The sequence below is a fragment of the Dendrobates tinctorius genome, unplaced genomic scaffold (genome assembly GCF_039654945.1).
Source record: "Dendrobates tinctorius isolate UK_male_01 unplaced genomic scaffold, ASM3965494v1 ptg000030l, whole genome shotgun sequence".
Classification (NCBI taxonomy): Eukaryota; Metazoa; Chordata; class Amphibia; order Anura; family Dendrobatidae; genus Dendrobates; species Dendrobates tinctorius.
The window spans coordinates 8116750-8136332 of NW_027361698.1; positions in this window are offsets into that span (position 1 = coordinate 8116750).

Sequence of the window (19583 nt, forward strand, 5' to 3'; positions counted from 1 at the left end):
AAGAGCCCTTAGTGTAAACACAATGATTTACTGAACTACGGCTGAATTTTGATGATTTTTAGTAAGAATGCTAGGGAATCCGAGCACGAATCTGAATGTGCAACGTTCGTGCCGAATTGAAGATTAGCAAACGTGTTCCGAACAAGTTCACTCACCTCTAGTCCTGACCCATAATGAAGGCCCAAAAAATCCCATAATTCGTAGGGGAGTAGGGAGAATAAAATAAGATGAAAACTGACAACTTTTGACCAAGTAAAAGGTTCTTTTTAAATTGTTAGTAATGATAATGCTGTAGGCCAAAAAATAAATATTGTTTGTATCAGAAAAATAGCTGATCTACTTTGAAATATCTTAAAGAATTGCACAGTAACATACAACATAAATAGTCTGATCAAATGGATTTGTAAGGTGTGCACTGCTAAAATTTTGTTATAGGATAAACACATACTGTACATAGCAATAACTACAGTGGGTACAGAAAGTATTCAGACTCCTTTAAATTTTTGACTCTTTGTTTCATTTCAGTCATTTGGTAAATTTAAAAAAGTTAATTTTTCTCTCATTTTTTTCTCATCAATGTACAATATGCACCCCATCTTGACTGAAAAAGAAAAGAAATGTAGAAACTTTTCCAAATTTATTAAAAAGGAAAAACTGAAATATCACATGGTCATAATAAGTATTCAGATCCATTCCTTAGTATTGTATAGAAGCAGCCTTTTGAGCTAGTACAGTCAAGAGTCTTCTTGGGAATGATGCGCAAGTTTTTCTTATAGACACCTCTCCACTACTAAGCCACGGGCTTGATGTCACCTGACAATACAAAGGTGACATCAACCCTTCAAATAAGAACTCCACTTGTCACCGTTACAGGGCAAAAGGGAAGAGCTGTGCAAAGCATCAGTATTGGTGCATCTAATAGATGTGCCTTTTTTGGGTGGCTGCGGACTGCTATTTTTAGGTTGGGGGCTGGCCAATATCCATGGCTCCTTACCAGTCTGAGAATACCAGCCTCAAGTTCTCTGCTTTAGTAAGTCTGGTTGTCAAAAACTGGGGGGGACCCATGATGTTTTTTTAAATTATTTATTTTTATTTATTAAAAAATGCAGCGTGGGGACCCCTTTATTGATGATAACCAGCCTTACGAACGCTGACAGCTGAGGGTTGCAGCCCTCAGCTGTCAGTCTTGCCTGGCTGGTTATAGAATATACAGTGGAACCCATGCCATTTTTTTTTCATTCATTTATTATTTATTTATAGCGCAGGAGCTGGTTGATGAATACTCCGATGAGCCACTCCTGCTCTCACTATTATTAGCGGCATCAGGTGTAGACTAATGGGAGTAATAGTCCCATCAGCCACCACCTGCTGTCATTGTTCTCATTTGAATACAACTATCATCATTCTCCCTTGATCACCAGCAGAGCAGTGGGGAATGATGAGAGTCGTCTTCAGCATCTGGCACCAGGAAACAGCGCTTACTGTACCACTGCTTCCCTGGCGCCTGCCGAGTGGTACTGATGTGGCACACAGGCGGCACACAGTTGCCACAATTGTGCCACATGTATTACACACATGGACACTAACACCTCTGGTACCGATTTGACGTTAGCCCAAGTGCCATGGGAAAATTTCTAATGGCGCTCACACTACCGTCAGAAAGGTGAAGTGAGTTCATTGGCTGTGAACTCCCAGAACCTTTCTGACGACACTGGGAGCATGAGAACTTTCTCATGTCCGCGGTGACGTCAGACAGGTCCTACCAGTTCACCGCAAGGCACTGGGCAGTGGTAGGAGATGCTGCTCACGGTCTTTGCTGAATAAGGCAGGCTGTATGGTTGCATCATGCAACCATGCAGCCTGCCATCTAGATGTAGCAGAGCTAGACCTGTCGTGGGACAAATGGATTATCATCTCTGCGGAAAGGTGAGAAATATTATTGTTTTTTATTTTATCTCTTTTGCAGAAGACAATGGCGTCAGTGGAATGGGCGATGTCATATGCATGATTTGATTAGGATTTATTAAAGGAGTCTGTGTCATTCTTTTAACTTAAAAACTTTTTTCTGGGTGTGCGAGTTTTTGTACAATATGACTATGGGGTTAATAATGGGGGCATCTTATTGATGCCTCTCCATTACTAACCTCTGGGCTTGATGTCACCTGACAATACAAAGGTGACATCAACCTCCCAACTATCACCCCACTTGCCACCACTACAGGGCTGAGAGCTGATGTTTTTATCCAAGGCCCCTTCCTAGGCTATTAATATCAGCCCACAGTTGTCTGCATAGCCTTTGCTGGTTATTAATTATAGGGGATCCTACATCATTTTTTGGGGTGTCCCCCATTTTCATTGCCAGTTAAGGCTATGTAGACAGCTGTGAGGGCTATGGGCTTTCTCTCTGCTGGTTAAGAAAATTATGTGGGAAAATAATCTTCAAATAATAAAATACATGCAGAGCAAGCTATACCCGCATTGTACTAATTGTATATGTCACTGACATGAATATCTGTATATTTGGTATTCTCAAATTAGAATATCACCAAAAAGTTAATTTTTTCAGTTCTTCAATACAAAAAGTGAATCTCATGTATTATTTAGAGTCATTACAAACAGAGCGATCTATTTCAAATATTTATTTCTGTTAATGTTGATGATTATGGCTTACCGTCAATGAAAACTCAAAAATCATTATCTCAGTAAATTAGAATACTTTATACAGTGGGGGAAATAAGTAATTGATCCCTTGCTGATTTTGGAAGTTTGCCCACTGAAAAAGGCATGAACAGTCTGTAATTTTAAGGGTAGGTTAAATTTAACATTGTGACATAGAATATCAAAGTCCAGAAAATCACATTGTATCAATTATATAAATTTTTTGCATTTTGCTGTGAGAAATAAGTATTTGATCCCTCTGGCAAACAAGAGTTAATACTTGGTGGCACAACCCTTGTTGGCAAGCACAGCAGTCAGACATTTTTTGTAGTTGATGTAGTTTTGTGCATATCTCAGGAGGAATTTTGGTCCACTCCTCTTCGAAGATCATCTCTAAATCATTAAGATTTTGAGGCTGTCAATTGCCAACTCGGAGCGCCAACATACTCCATAAGTTTTCTATGGGAATAAGGTCTGGCCACTCCATGAGCTTAATTTGCTTCCTTTTGATACACTCTTTTGTTGCCTTGGCTGTATATTTTGGGTCATTGTCTTGCTGGAAGAACCAGCCAAGACCAATTTTTAATGTCCTGGAGGAGGGAAGGAGGTTGTCAATCAGGATTTTACGGTACATGATTCCATCTATTCTCCCATTGATGCAGTGAAGTAGTCCTGTGCCCTTAGCAGAGAACCACCCCCAAAACATAATGTTTCCACCTCTATGGTTGACAGTGGGGATTGTGTTCTTTAGGTCATAGGCAGCATTTCTATTCCTCCAAACATGAAGAGTTGAGTTGAGTTAATGCCAAAGAGCTCAATTTTTGTCTCATCTGACCACAGCACCTTCTCCCAATCAATCACAGAATCATTCAGATGTTCACTGGCAAACTTCAGACAGGCCTTCACAAGTGCTTTATTAAGAATGGGGACCTTGCTGGTGCTGTAAGATTGTAAACCTTTACGGCGTAATGTGTTACCAATGGTTTTCTTGGTGATTGTGGTCCTAGCTGCATTGAAATCATTAACAAGTTCCCCCCCGTATAGTTTTAGGCTGATCTCTCATCTTCCTCATGATCAAGGTTACCCCATGAGGTGAGATTTTGCATGGTGCCCCAGATCGATGTCGATTGCAAATAAATTTATATAATTTATACAATGTGATTTTCTGGATTTATTTTTGATATTCTATCTCTGAATGTTAAAATTAACATACCCTTAAAATTCTAGACTAAAACAGTAATCAAAAAACACAATATGTGTAATACAGCAAAGAGCATATTCATGTCAAGCTCTCCCAAACTATAATCAAAAATCTTAATGAAAAGGTGGAGTACTCTAAATATAATCTCCAACAGCAAAAAGAAAGGAGTAACAACAAGCCACACAAAATAAATAAATGCATTGTATTTATTGAAAAAAATCACCATAAAATCAAATTAGGCAAAATATGTATAGACATAATGCTTGAGAAAGGAGGAGACATGAAGGTAGGCAAAGAATAGCTCCAGGGTCAAAATTATAACCTGAGAGAGCTAGGTTAGTAAGTGTCACAAGTATATGCATTCAGTGAAACCCTAAGTGGCTATAAGGCAGAATATGCCTATTTGACCACATCACTGCAAGCCATAACATACATCCAGTTGCTTACCCATCATAGGTCCTGACCACTTCAGCCACCCTTGCCACCCCAATGCACATTTCGCTGAAAAAATATTTGTGGGGTCAGGTGGGCTATTCATCACACATTGGATCAGAAATATTGTATATTATACACTGTGTATTGATTTTTATGTGGGATCATTCATTCTCCATTTTAATGTGGACTCCCATTTAGGCACACTGACAGTCTCTTTATGAGATATACCGCTGATGCAGGTGATCACAGCCCAATGATGGTTAGGGGCATACTATAGGCCTAAACACTTATAGCGAAATTTCTTTCCACAGGTCTTAGGAGTGCTTACCCAGCTCTTGATTTTTTCATCTATATCATTACTATATATAGGGATTAGCAGTAAACTAAAGAGCACAAAAAGGGAAAACCCCTAAAATATAACTTTTAATTAAATGATTAAAAGGGAACATACATATGTGAAATCACACAATACCAGGGGGTCAGAGAAAATTCACTTGTATACTCTACATAAAAATAAGGTGTATATACAAAAGGGGCAAAAAACTATAAAGCCCTGTCAAGCCCTAATAAGGCCCTTCCTATCCGCCGAGGTTGGCACCCTAGTTGTTGATGACATGGCGCCCCCGCTCAACGTCGGCGTCCCTAATAACGCCCTAGACCACCCTACGTATACAAAAAAAGGACACAAACAACAAAAACACACTCACACTTAAATACCGAAAAAGCTATAGAGCTGTAAAACTTATCTCGTAGTATAATAACCCTCCAAAAAATTGGAGTCTTAGGCTACTTTCACACATCAGGTTTTCGGCGTCAGGCGCGATCCGGCGTCGTGCCGGAACGCCGGATCCGGCAAATGTTTAGTAAAACCGGATGTGACGGATCCGGTTTTCTGCCGGATCCGTCTTTTTCTTGACAGACAAAACCGGATCCGTCTCATCCGGTTCATCCGTTTTTCTATCCGTTTTTCGACGGATTACGCCGGATCCGGTTTTTAAAATTGACCCTTCTGGCCTTCCGAACGGGATTGGCTACTGGAAAACTAGATATAGCATGTTCCTACAGCCCTTCTTTGACAGGTTGTAGAGGAGAAAGTGCAGGTTGGAGAGAAGAGCAAGTTACTGGCGAAGATGGATGTTGTCATTGGAAATATTTTGAAGAATTTGGCGGATTTTACAGCGGAGGCAAATCGTTTGAGGGTGATTGTTCTGGAGAAGGAGAGAGCGAGACAGCAGCGCATCAGGCATCGTAGACGACGTTTGTGGATCCACCCCATCACAGCCAAGAGAATGACGCGTGGGGTCTATTCTACACTATGCATGGACCTTCGACGAAACCCGGATAAATTTTTTGGATATGTTAGGATGAAAATGGAGAATTTTGATTACTTGGTGGAGCGCATTGCACACCTCATAAGAAAAGCGGACACCTATTGCCGCTTCTCTGTTTCACCCGCAGAGCGTCTGATGGTGACTTTAAGGTAAGCCACATTTATTGGATATGATCGCATCAGAGCTCACTTTCACTGCAATCTTGTTGGTGGTAATTTGTATCTCCAAGTGTTAGGTCAGTTTTGGTATGTAATGCTGTGATTTAAAACTAATTTATTGTTTTTTAATTCCCCACAGATTTCTTGCAACTGGAGAATCCCTTTCGTCACTGCATTTCCAGTACAGACTCGGGATTTTCACCATATCTGGAATTGTGAAGTACACATGCCGTGCACTGTGGGACTCCTTAGCTGAAGAGTTTTTACCAGAGCCCACAACAGAGAGGTGGATTGAAATTGCTGACAAGTTTCAACAGATATGTCAGTTTCCAAACTGCTTGGGCGCTGTGGACGGGAAACATATCCGCATTGTAAAGCCAGCTGGATCGGGATCGGAATATTTCAATTACAAGAAATATTTTTCAATTGTCCTCATGGCCATCGCTGACGCGGAATACAAATTTATTGCGGTTGATATTGGGGCCTATGGCCGCTCCAATGACTCTCAAGTTTTCAAACTGTCTGCCATGGGGCGTAAACTGTATGGAAACACCTTCCAGTTCCCACCACCTCGACCGCTGCCGCAAACATCTGGTCCACCTATGCCATTTGTCTGTGTAGGGGATGAAGCCTTCCAGCTGTCAGAACACCTTTTGAAACCGTACTCTAGCAGAGGATTGACAAGACCAAAACGCATTTTTAATTACCGCCTCACAAGAGCAAGAAGAATGGTTGAATGTACCTTTGGTATTCTGACAGCCAAATGGCGGGTCCTATTGACTGCGATCAACCTCAAGACAGAAACTGTGGACGAGGTGATCAAAGCGTGCGTGGTACTCCACAATTTTGTTATCTGCAAGGAACCCATTTCCATTGAGGACACCTCTGAAGAAACCACCTTGCAAGATTACCATGACATTACCACTAGAAGTTCTGTGACGGTTTCAGTAATGAGGGACAATTTTGCACTATACTTTATGTCATAGAATCATAGAATCATAGAATCATAGAATCGTAGAGTTGGAAGGGACCTCCTGGGCCATCTGGTCCAACCCCCTGCTCAAAGCAGGATTCGCTAAATCATCCCAGTCAGATGTCTGTCCAGCCTCTGTTTGAAGACTTCCATTGAAGGAGAACTCACCACTTCTCGTGGCAGCCTGTTCCACTCATTGATCACTCTAACTGTCAAAAAGTTTTTTCTAATATCTAATCTGTGTCTCTTCCCATTCAGTTTCATCCCATTGCTTCTAGTCTTTCCTTGTGCAAATGAGAATAAAGTTGATCCTTCTACAATGTGACAGCCCTTTAGATATTTGTAGACAGCTATTAAGTCTCCTCTCAGTCTTCTCTTTTGCAAACTAAACATTCCCAAATCCTGCAACCTTTCCTCATAAGACAGGGTTTGCAGACCGGTCACCATTCTGGTTGCTCTTTTCTGAACTTGCTCCAGTTTGTTGATGTCTTTTTTAAAATGTGGTGCCCAAAACTGGACACAATATTCCAGATGAGGTCTGACCAAAGAGGAGTAGAGGGAAATAATGACTTCACGTGATCTAGACTGTATGCTTCTGTTAATACATCCTAGAATTGCATTTGCCTTTTTTGCTGCTGCATCACACTGTTGACTCATATTCAGTCTGTGATCTATTAGTATACCCAAGTCTTTTTCACATGTGCTGTCACTTAGCCCTATTCCTCCCATTCTATATATGCTTTTTTCATTTTTATTGCCCAGATGTAGTACTTTGCATTTCTCCCTGTTAAAAACCATTCTGTTAGTTGCTGCCCACTTCTCCAGTTTATTTAAATCTTTTTGAATCATCTCTCTCTCCTCTCTAGTATTAGCTATCCCTCCTAGCTTTGTGTCATCAGCAAATTTAATCAGTTTACCCTCAATTCCTTCATCTAAATCATTGATAAAGATGTTGAACAATACAGGGCCCAGGACAGAGCCCTGTGGTACCCCACTTGAGACATTCTTCCAACTGGATGTGCAGCCATTTACGACCACTCTTTGGGTCCGATCACTAAGCCAGTTATGAATCCACCTAACAGTTGCCTTGTCCATTCCATACTTAGTCATTTTTTCAATAAGGATTGTATGAGAGACTTTGTCAAATGCTTTGCTGAAGTCAAGATATACTATATCTACAGCATTTCCTTGATCCACCCAATCAGTGATACCGTCATAGAAGGAAATTAAGTTAGTCTGACATGACTTATCAGTTACAAACCCATGCTGACTCTGTTTAATCACTTCATTCTTATCCAGGTATTGACATACATGTTGTTTAATAATTTGTTCAAAGATCTTTCCTGGTATAGAAGTCAGACTCACCGGCCTATAGTTGCCTGGGTCCACCTTCTTCCCCTTTTTGAAGATAGGAACAACATTTGCTCTTCTCCAGTCTTCTGGCACTTCTCCTGTTCTCCAAGAATTTTCAAAGATTATGGAGAGGGGTTCAAAAATTTCTTCTGCTATCTCCTTCAGTACTCTGGGGTGTAATTCATCTGGACCTGGAGACTTGAATTCATTTAGGTTAGCTAAGTGTTTCCTCACTATCTTTCTGTTTATAGATATCCTGGATTCTTCTATTCCCTTAATAGGACAGTGAATAACAGTTGATGTTGCATTTCCTTTCTGAGAGAAAACAGATGCAAAATAGGAATTTAAAAGTTCAGCCTTCTCAACATCCTGTCTTACCATTTCATCATTTTCATCCTGTAAAAATACTATAGCATCTTTGACTTTTCTTTTACTTTTGACATATCCCCAAAATCCTTTATTATTGCTTTTGACATCTCTTGCAAGCCTCAGTTCATTTTCAGCTTTAGATAATCTGATTTGTGCCCTGCAGGTTCTGCAGACAGCATTATATTCTTCTTTAGATATGCCTCCCTCTTTCCATTTTATAAACATTTTTTTCTTCCTTTTTAGCATGTGCTTAAGTTCTGTGTTCATCCATCCTGGTTTCCTTAAATGCTTCCTATTCTTCCCTCTTTTCGGAATTGTTAATAACTGTGCATTGAGAATTTCATTTTTCAAGATTTCCCATCCTTCCTGGACATTTTTGTCTTTAAGGATATCCAGCCATTGGATCCCTCCAATTCTCTTTCTGAATCCCTTAAAATCTGCCTTTCTGAAATCTAACCTTGACGTCTGAGTCTTCACAGGTCTTCCACCTCTAGTTATCCAAAATTCTAAAATAGCATGGTCGCTACCTCCTAGGGTCCCAGCCACTTTTACCTCCTCAACCATTTCCTCCCTGTTTATAAGGATTAGATCCAAGGTAGCAGTTCCCCTTGTTTTCTCCCTTACCTTTTGGAAGATAAAGTTGTCAGCAAGAGAGGATAAGAATTTCCTTGACCTGTTAGTTTTGCCTGAGAGAGATTCCCAACAAATGTCTGGATAGTTGAAATCTCCCATGACAACCATGTCATATTTTTTGGAGAACTTGGCCATCTGATGCATAAAGAGTTCATCTATATCTTCGGCTTGCACAGGCGGCCTGTAGTAAATGCCTACAATGGTGTCCTTTCCATTGTTCTGTCCTTGTATTCTTACCCAAACAGTTTCCACAGAACTCCCAGTCTCTGAAGCTTCAATCTCTGTGCAGATATACGCGTTTCGAACATACAATGCGACACCCCCTCCTCGTTTATCAAGTCTGTTTCTTGCAAATAAGTTGTATCCTTCTAGTCTTGTATTCCAATCATGTGTATTGTCCCACCAAGTTTCAGTGATTCCAATGACATCATATTTCTTTTCCTGTGTTAGTAGTTCCAATTCTCCTTGTTTGTTGCCCATGCTTTGTGCATTAGTATAGAAACATTTTAGTTTGTGATTGGTTTCTCTTTCTCCAATATTTTTATTAATTAGATTATTTCGTCTTTGTTCTTCCTTTCCACTTCTAATAGCAGAGTTCTCAATAGCATTTGTCAGGTGTATGGCTTTTTCTGGTCTTTTGCTTCCCTTCCCATGTTGTTCTAGTTTAAAGCTCTCCTTACAAGTGTAGCAAGGCGACTTCCAAATACATGCTTTCCAGTCTTCGTAAGGTGCACCCCATCTCTAGCAAGTAGTCCATCGTATAAGTAGTTCACTCCGTGATCTAGAAATCCAAATCGTTGCTGACGGCACCATCGACGTAGCCAGTTGTTCACCTGCAGAATCTTATTCCACCTCCTTGTTCCATGGCCATCCACTGGGAGGATGGAAGAGAAGACCACCTGCGCTCCCAGTTCTTTCACTTTCTTGCCTAAGTCTTCAAAGTCTCTGCAGATGGTTTCCAGGTCGTTTCTTGCGGTGTCATTTGTCCCCACATGTAGTAGCAGACACATGTCACCTCAAGGCAGAGTACACTGGCAGGATGACAGAGTGTGAAAGATTTGTGCCCTAACCAAACTTGTGTACCTTCTGTACCAACAGTATATACCTTTGCCAACCAAAGTTGGCTATCTTGTCATGGTCTCTATTTTTAGCTTTAGGCCACAGGTGTGTACCTGGTTGTGTTTTATGCAAAGTATTTCACCTTTTAACAAAAGTTGTGTACATTGTTAGGAAATCACCAACAATAAACACAACTTTTTAGGTGAAATACTTTGCTTCAAACACAACCAGGAACACAACTGTGGCAAAAAGCTAAAATTTACCCACAGTTATATACCTAGTTTTGAATACCATTTCACCTTTTAAATACCCTGTATTTAACCTTTTTCGCCGCAGAAAGAAATGACAGACAACCAGTATAAAATAATTTAACTTTTATTGAAAAATGTTTTTTTTAGTAAACTTTTTTAAAATTTTAATAAACTTGTTTAATAAAACTTTGAAACTATAAAACTGAAACCATAAAACTGGTCATTTTTATTTAAATACACACATTATAATTCTGTGTAGTGTGTGGTGGAAATACTGCTGTAGGGGCTGCGGGACACTTCGACACTGGGAGTGTGGAGAGAGGACTGGGATCATGGTGGGGAAGGAACAGTTAGAGGTGAAGGTGTGGAAAAAACTACAGAATGGGTGGACATGTGGGAAGCAGAAGAGGTGGTGGGTGGTGGAGTGGAGGGTTGGGCAGGGACTGTAGGAGCAGATGATGTTGATGGCAAGTTGTATGGGGAAGGACTTTGGTACGGGGCAGGTTGCTGGAAGTGGGGAGATGTCTGGTACGGGGCAGGTTGCTGGAAGTGGGGAGATGTCTGGTACGGGGCAGGTTGCTGGAAGTGGGGAGATGTCTGGTACGGGGCAGGTTGCTGGAAGTGGGGAGATGTCTGGTACTGGGGAGGTTGCTGGTACTGGGGAGTTTGCAGGTACTGTGGAGGTTGCTGGTACTGGTGAGGTTGCTGGTGCTGGGGAGGTTGCTGGTGCTGGGGAGGTTGCTGGTGCTGGGGAGGTGGATGGTGCTGGGGAGGTGGATGGTGCTGGGGAGGTGGATGGTGCTGGGGAGGTGGATGGTATGTAATAGGAGGGGGAGGATGGAAAGTGGCTGGAGGTGGATGGTATGTAATAGGAGGGGGAGGATGGAAAGTGGCTGGAGGGGGTGTAGATGTAATAGGAGGGGGAGGATGGAAAGTGGCTGGAGGGGGTGTAGATGTAATAGGAGGGGGAGGATGGAAAGTGGCTGGAGGGGGTGCAGGTGGAGGAACTACTGTGGTGGGAGGAGGAGGAGGTTGGGAGGTAACTTGCTGGAGAGCAGCGTGGCATGAATGCATTACATGCATCTGCTGGGCAGGATAGAGCGTTTCCATGCGCTCCACAACAGACCTGAAAAAGGTGTGGTTTGGCGAAGATCTTGCTTCTGAATGCATGGTTTGCAGAAGTGTCTTCACCTCCAGAATGCTGGAGTTGATCTGCTGATAGCCTACGGAGATTTGCTCTGACAAGACTTTTAGACAGTTCTGGAAAGATGCATTCAGATGCAAGAACTCTGGCGCATAAGTCTTTTCCTGACCCCTCTGCCGCTGCCGCCCAGTACCCGCAGGTGTACTAGAGGTGGCAGGGGCAGAAGGGTGGGGTAAAGGGAAAGCGATCTCCTCACCAGCAGCTTCATGTAATGTAGGCGGCCACGATGCTCCTGTGCTGGTGGATGGGACAGATGGGTCGAATGTGTTGGAAGGCTGGGAAGGTGCAGATGTACCGGGGCGGTCGAAGTGTCCCTCGGTGCCGGTCTCCTCAGGGATCGCCTCAGAAGGGTCCAATCGTGCCGGCTCCCGAGTGCTGCTCACCATGCTGTGGAATAAAGAGAAAAAAAAACAATTAAAATACTGACATGGTATGGCCCTGGCTGAAAAAAAAATTTACATCTAACATTTTTTTTCACATGTGGTGTGTAATATTTACCTTCTGGTGACCATTGTTTCCCGGAGGAACGACAGGGCTTCTGCGTACTTGTACTTGCTCCTGCGTCCTCCAGATCCACTCGGGGCCCGCATCTCTTTATTGAACTCCTTCTTGAAACGATCTCTCACAGACTGCCACCGATTCACAATTCTGTTCCCTGAAACGAGAAAGGAGTGGTTAGTATACAACATCAGTGTTTCCCAAACTCCAGTCCTCATGGTCCCCAGGGGTCATGTTTTCAGGATTTCCATAGTAAATAGAAATCCTGAACACATGATCCGTGGGGACCACGAGGACTGGAGTTCGGGAAACACTGGTTTAAATCAAGCAACCGGTACTGTATATACTTACGCTCTGTAATCTGGGCCCGAACATCGAGGTCCTCCCAGCGGCCCACAAGGAGCGAACAGATTTCCTCCCAGAGTCGTCGGGTAACGATCAGGTCAGCGTGGCGGCGGTCAGCCATATTCCAGAGCGGCTCCCTTTCTCTGACGAGATCGATGAGGCGGTCCACATCAATCCCTCCATCCTCAACGTCAGAGTCGGGAGCACGCTGTGAAGGCTGTTAAAGAAAAAGACAAAAATAACATAATTAGCCTCCACAAAAGAAATGAAATAAAAAGTGCAAAAAAACAAAGCAAAAATATTTATACTTACACGCTGGTGACCGCCGCGTTGCTGTCGCCGACGACCCTGGGAGGCACTGCGAGGACCTCTTGGCCAAGCACCAGATTGGGAAGACTAGAGAAGAAAACAAAAAAAGTTATGTCTTTGGATGTAGGCATTTGTTTGCTGTGTGTGGTCTGCAGAACATTGTTTTCTATGTGTTGTGTGTAGTGTGATGTTGTGTTTCTGCGTTTGATGCAAAAAACTTACCAATTGTGAGCCCACTCCAGGTGTCTGTCCACCCCTTCCTTCTTCTTCTGGGAGCTCCTCTTCATCTTGTGATTCCTGTTTTGAAATAAAAGGCCATGAATAGACATATATTACAGAGAAGATGGATTTTGGAAATAAAAACTTACCGTCAAACGCTGACGATGCGAGAGAGGGCTCCCAGAAGATGATGTGCTGTCTTCCTGGTGGCCACACTCCATGCCTGTGGGTGGTGTTCCAGCTGCTGCCATTGCTGCTGCTGCTGCTGCATCTATTGGGCGGCTGTTGAATAAAGAGAAACAAAGGGCCAATGAATATCTTGATATTCAATAGCCCTAGTTTGGAGGAATGGGTGATTTGATAATTACCGTCTCTCATCTGCTGCTGGACTCCCCTCCCGTTGTTCAGCATGCTGCTCCAATTGGGGTGGTGCTGATGGTGCTGCTGCAGATGTCTCCTGCCTTCTCCTGCGCCTGGTTGCTGTCTTGGGTGGCATGTTGGGTGTGGCTGTGGGTCCCACTGTCTTGCTTTTATATACTGTATGTCTTGTGGGCAGAGCTACTGAGCATGCTCAGACCAAAAAACCGGATCCGGCGCATTGCGGCGCTCATAGGCTTTCATTGTGTGAAAAAGCCGGACGCGCCGGATTCGGCGTGTCCGGCTTTTTCGCCGGAGACAAAAAACGTTACAGTAGACGTTTTTTCCAGATGCCGGATCGCGACACATTGCGACACATTGCCGGATCCGGCGAAAACCGGATGAAACGCATGGCCATCCAGCGCGATCCGGCGCAAATGCAAGTCAATGGGGGGGAAACCGGATCCGGCATTGCATTTCGCCGGATCCGGTTTCTGTCAAAAGCGCCGGATCGCGCCTGACGGCGAAAACCTGATGTGTGAAAGAGGCCTTATCTTGGAGTAATACCAAGGTATAAAAAAAGCAGCTTACTGACACTTATCTCGTAGTCAAAAGATCTTTCAATGCTGCTAAGGGGCAGACAGATAATTAAATAACCCTCTTATTACCCCTGGCCGAGAGACAAATGCAGAGACAAATGTGCACACTGCATTTGTCTCTCGGCCAGGGGTAATCAGACCCCACTTTCTTGACCCCTGATGAACCCTCAGCTATTTAGAGGGGGAAACGCGTCGGGTCCCGCTGTCACCAATGGCTGATAAGTATATATATATTTTTTGCACATTGCATTGGGCAGACTGTGATTTCACATGCTGTATTATGACTGAGGTAACTGCATTTAACCTCATGAGACGGTGTTTTGTTTGAGAATCAAATATGTTTGCAAAGAGGATTGTACTCTGGGTGTAAATTGTACACAAAAAATTCCACTATATTTTTCTGTATGCTGATGTGGATTTAACCTCTTGTTACACAGGGTTATTGTTACCCCCGTCTGTCTTTCTATTACGGGGCTTTTTTACCCCTGTTTCTTTGCAATAGTTTTTTTTACATGCTGACTATATGTATTTTTGTCTATTATTGACAATGCAGTGTGCATTTTGATTCCACAGGCTTGTCCTGAGGTTGGTTTTGCTTTAAGTGCTTGGCATGCATTATATTGCTGTATTTTTCATTGTAGACGTTTTTGAGAGTTATTTAATTATCTAAAAAGAGAAAAAGAAGCCAGCTCACCTGAAGGCATGTGTAGTGGATAGCCCGGACCACGTGCAGTCTTCACGCAGTAACCAAGGAAAAAGAAAAAAGGTCCAGCTTTGCAAATTCAAGTCCAATTTATTGTTAAAAACAAGTCCAAAACAGAGCAAAAAATAGTGTGTTCACATGAGTAACAAGTAGTAGATTACATGTTTCGAACAATAGCTTGTTCTTTCTCAAAACCAGTTTTTGAGAAAGAACAAGCTATTGTTCAAAACGCGTAATCTACTACTTGTTACTCATGTGAACACACTATTTTTTGCTCTATTTAATTATCTGTCTGCTCCTTAGCAGCATTGAAGGATCTTTTGACTACGAGATAAGTGTCAGTAAGCTGCTTTTTTTATACCTTGGTATTACTCTGAGATAAGACTCCAATTTTTTGGAGGGTTATTATACTACGAGATAATTTTCACAGCACTATAGCAATTTACATTAGTTTTTTCAGTATTTAAGTGTGAGTGTGTTTTTGTTTTTTATTGCTTTTTTTGTTTACATAGGGTGGTCTAGGGCATTATTAGGGATGCCGACGTTGAGCGGGGGCGCCATATCATCAACAACTAGGGTGCCAACATCCGCGGATAGGAAGGGCCTTATTAGGGCTTGATAGGGCTTTATAGTTTTTTGCCCCTTTTGTGTATACACCTTATTTATGTGTAGAGTATACAAGTGTATTTTCTCTGACCCCCTGGTATTGTCTGATTTCACATATGTATGTTCCCTTTTAATCTTTTAATTAAAAGTTATATTTTAGGGGTTTTCACTTTTTGTGTTCTCTGGTTTACTACTTGATTTTGGAACCCTTCAGTCATTTTTTTTCTTGAGGTTTTTCTATATATAGGGATTACCATTTTTTTCATCATATGCTCTGTTGGCATTCTTGGATGATATTGATCATTATTACTGTATGGTTACTTGTTACTATGACTCTGGTTGGTTGCTTATTGTAATTTCTAGGAGTGTGGTTACATTGTTTTTTATATGTGTTAATAAAAGCGTATTTTTCAGTGAAGCATTAGGTATGTACAACTTATATGTATTGGGCTTTCTCTTCCTTCTGACATTACTTCCTCCATACATGTAGCACCCTTATTATACCTGAATTGATATTGTAGTGCACCCTATTCACATTCCTACACAGACAGGTATTCACAATATCACAATTTGTAACTTGATGTTTAGAAATATGTTTAGTTGGAAGTATGTTTATAAGTGTACATTATTCTAATATTACAAATTATTCAGATACTTTGTTTACCGGCATAAGAACCATAGAATGTAAAAAATATAGTTTTAAATAATGGCACTTAAATGAATTTTTTTAAAGCAAAATCTTGATTTAGTGTTTTTGATTTAAGAATCACTAACTTGTATCTGTTCCATCAAAGCTTCACTTTTGGAGCCCAGGCAGGAGGAAATGAAAAGATTATTCTGTACAATGCCAAAAAATTACCTTGTCTCTGTTCTTAGGAAAAAAAAGATCTGAAATCATAAAAATAAAATGTGCATTTCCTTGACCGCTTCATCTTTAATTACCAAAAATGTGAACAATTACCAAAGGATTGACCTGTTAAGTCACAATTTGGACAGGCTTAACATTAACATAAATTCAATGTATGTTTCCAATTATTTTAGTCATTAAACCTGTTTTTCAGTAAGCAATAGTATGCTTGGCTTCTCTTCCTATTCAACTGTGGAATGTGGTTACATGGTATAAAATAAGGGCTTAATGGCTTAATTTCTAGCATTTGGATGGTAGGAAACAGGGTAAATGTTTGCATTTGTATGCGTTATACATGCCATTCATGAGATATATCTTAGTTTATAAACTACAAAGTCATCTCTTATTTACAGCAAGAGAGTTCCAGTGACAAATAATTTGGATGCTCCAAAATATTCTACTTAAATAATGTTATTTTAACATTCCTTTACTCAGTACCCCGAGGGGTCAACAATTGATGGGTATTATATCCGAATTCAGATTATGTCAGAGTCCCTTTTATCTTAAGTTATTCTCAAAGTTAAGGAAATGGAAGCACAAGAGCAATAAAGGATGAGAGCCTGACAGATGTGGAGAGTTCTTGAAAGATTTAGATAAATGGAATTTAAGCAATGTCTACCGAAGCAATGTCTGTCTTTCTATCGGTTTGTGTGTTTAGGTACTTAATTGTCTTCATAAAACATGAGGATATGATTTTGAAAAATTCTCTACTATTGCTTGTGCTTATTATGAGGAACTTTCAATTAGATGCCTAATTCTATTACACTGTCTGAGAGCCGAAGTAATGACTGCTCATTGTTCATGCCCTTGTCAATGCTTGAATGAGAAAAGCAAATGCACACGTAATGTCAAATGTATTCCAGATTTCAGCAAATCTGTTTATCCAGAATCCTACAGATATATAAACAGATGTCTCCGGGGTCCAATAATATCACATTTTAAGGAAAGTATCACTTTTCACAACATAAAATGCATTGTTAAAATGCTAGAGAGAAAACAAATATTGAGAACGGGAATCACACACCTTGTATAAACTGGAATCAACGTGTCCACCCACTATGCATCCAACCATCATATTCAGATGAAATAGGCATAAACGTAAAAGTCACCATTGACCTTCATTGCACATAAATTTGGTTTGGAAAACACAAGTATATTCATACACTGTAGAAACACAACCGCAAATTCTTCCCTTTATTTTATACATACTGATACTAAGCTTGAGTTTACTTCATTTGTGTTAACTAGGAAATCAGTATTATAAGTTTTTATTTTTTATCTTTTTTTATCATAGCATATTGCATCTTATTTATGTACTGGACATGAACATTAAACATGTGCTTAAATGACTATAAATAATTCAATTTTGCAGCCTAGTAATACACTGTACTTAATAATCCTCAGCTGCGAGTTCCGGTCCCAGCAGAACCTCTTCTGTTTATGTCAGACACAGGACCATATTTACTGTGTCCGCACATGACTGATGCTGTGTGTGAAGGGGTCTGGCTTATTGTTTATCTTTTATGGCTAGATCACCTCCTAAAGTTGATGTATAGTGTTCTACCATATGAATAGGGCAAATGTGTTTGTATTATGAGTTGATTTAGTTAGCACCATCTAGTGGCGGCTGAATTTATAGTTGTGTCTTAAATAGCATTTACAGTCTGTGTCTTTAACAGAAGCAATGCACTGTGGGATTGAAGCAGTGTTTTCTGGGATAAAGAAGAAGCCATTTTATTCTGTGTATTTCATAAGGACGCACGTTTTTTCTGTCCTCCTGTTAACTCTTTTACTTGAGTTCGTTATCCGGGTAAAGCATATCTGGTAAGATTAATATCTTTCTTGCAATGCAGTCTTGTTTAGAGATGTTATTAACTGTATGGCAGCCAGTGCACAGCAGATGTAATTAGACACCTGTGTGTTTCTATGTAACGTTTGCATCACACTGTTATACTTCCTGTAATTGTGTTAGCTGTGTGATCATCTGCCCAATACTTACCCATGTCTTTTGTATTCTTTATAGTTTTACCGCATGTTCTATACTCTTCACCAATAAACAAGTTAGACTTCAGAGAACCGTCTGCTTATTTTGGAAGATAGAATGTGGTTTATGCTGTATGATGGATTGCACACCGTGTCAGCGTGTATGAAGGCAGAACATAAAGACAGAAAAGGGGTTTGGTTTTACAATTGAGGTATAGTAGCCCCTTCACACCAGGGCAATTTTTCAGTTTTTTCCTCCCCTTCTTCCAGGAGACATACATTTTTAATTTTCCGTCAATATAACCGTATGAGGGATTTTTTTTGCAGGATGAGTTGAAATTTTAAATGACACCATTGATTTTACCACATAGTGTACTGGAAAATGGGGGAAAAAAATTCCAAGTGCTTTGAAATTCAAAAATTTTAATGAAAATTCAGAAATTTGCATGAAATAAAGTTTTTGCGTTTGTCCCCATTTACCGAGACCCACTCGTAGCATTTCCATTTTTTTGGGATCTGGGGATTGGTGATGGCTTATTTTTTGTGGCTTGATCTGATGTTTTATTGATGCCATTTTGTGGTAGATACAATGTTTTTATCTCCTCTTGTGTACAATTGCAATTTTTTGGTGACCAAAAAATATAATTCTGGCATTTTTATTATTTTTCTCATTATGCCTTTACTGATCTGATGAATTTATTTTAGATTTTGATTGATCAGACATTTTTGAATACAGCAATACCAAATATGTCAATTTTGTATTTTAAAATGGTTTTATTTTTAATGGGGGGTGACTTGAACTTTTGTGTTTTTTTAATTTTCTTAAATTTTTCTTTTACTTTTTACTGTGTTCTATAGTCTCTTTAGGAGACTTGAAGTTGCAATTTTCCAATTGTCTGTGCTGTACATAGCAGTGCTTTAGAGCCTCATCAGCTCTATGTTCATAAATGCAAAAATGAAGCATAGAAAGAAAAGAACATTGTACCTGCTGTGAAACATGGCGGAAGCTTGGGTATGTTCTAGAGCTACTTTGCAGGTTCTGGCACATGTTGTCTTGATTATGTGCAGGATACAATGACATCTAAAAAATAAAGGCATTCTGGAGAGAAATGTGCTGCCCAGTGTCAGAAAGTTTGGCCTGAATTGCATGTCATGGCCCCCTCCAGCAGGATAATAACCCAAAACATATAGCTAAAACATCCAAAAATGGATAAGAGGAAAACATTGGAATATCTCATACTAGCATTTTAGGAGCCATGATCTAAATCATATTAAACTTATGTGGAAGGAGTTGAAACATGCAGTCTGGAGAAGACACCCTTCACACCTGAGACAGCTGCAAAAGTTTGCACATGAGGAGTGGGCCAAAATACCTGTGGACAGGTGCAGAAATTTTATTGAGAGTTGCAGAAATCATTTGCTTACACTGATT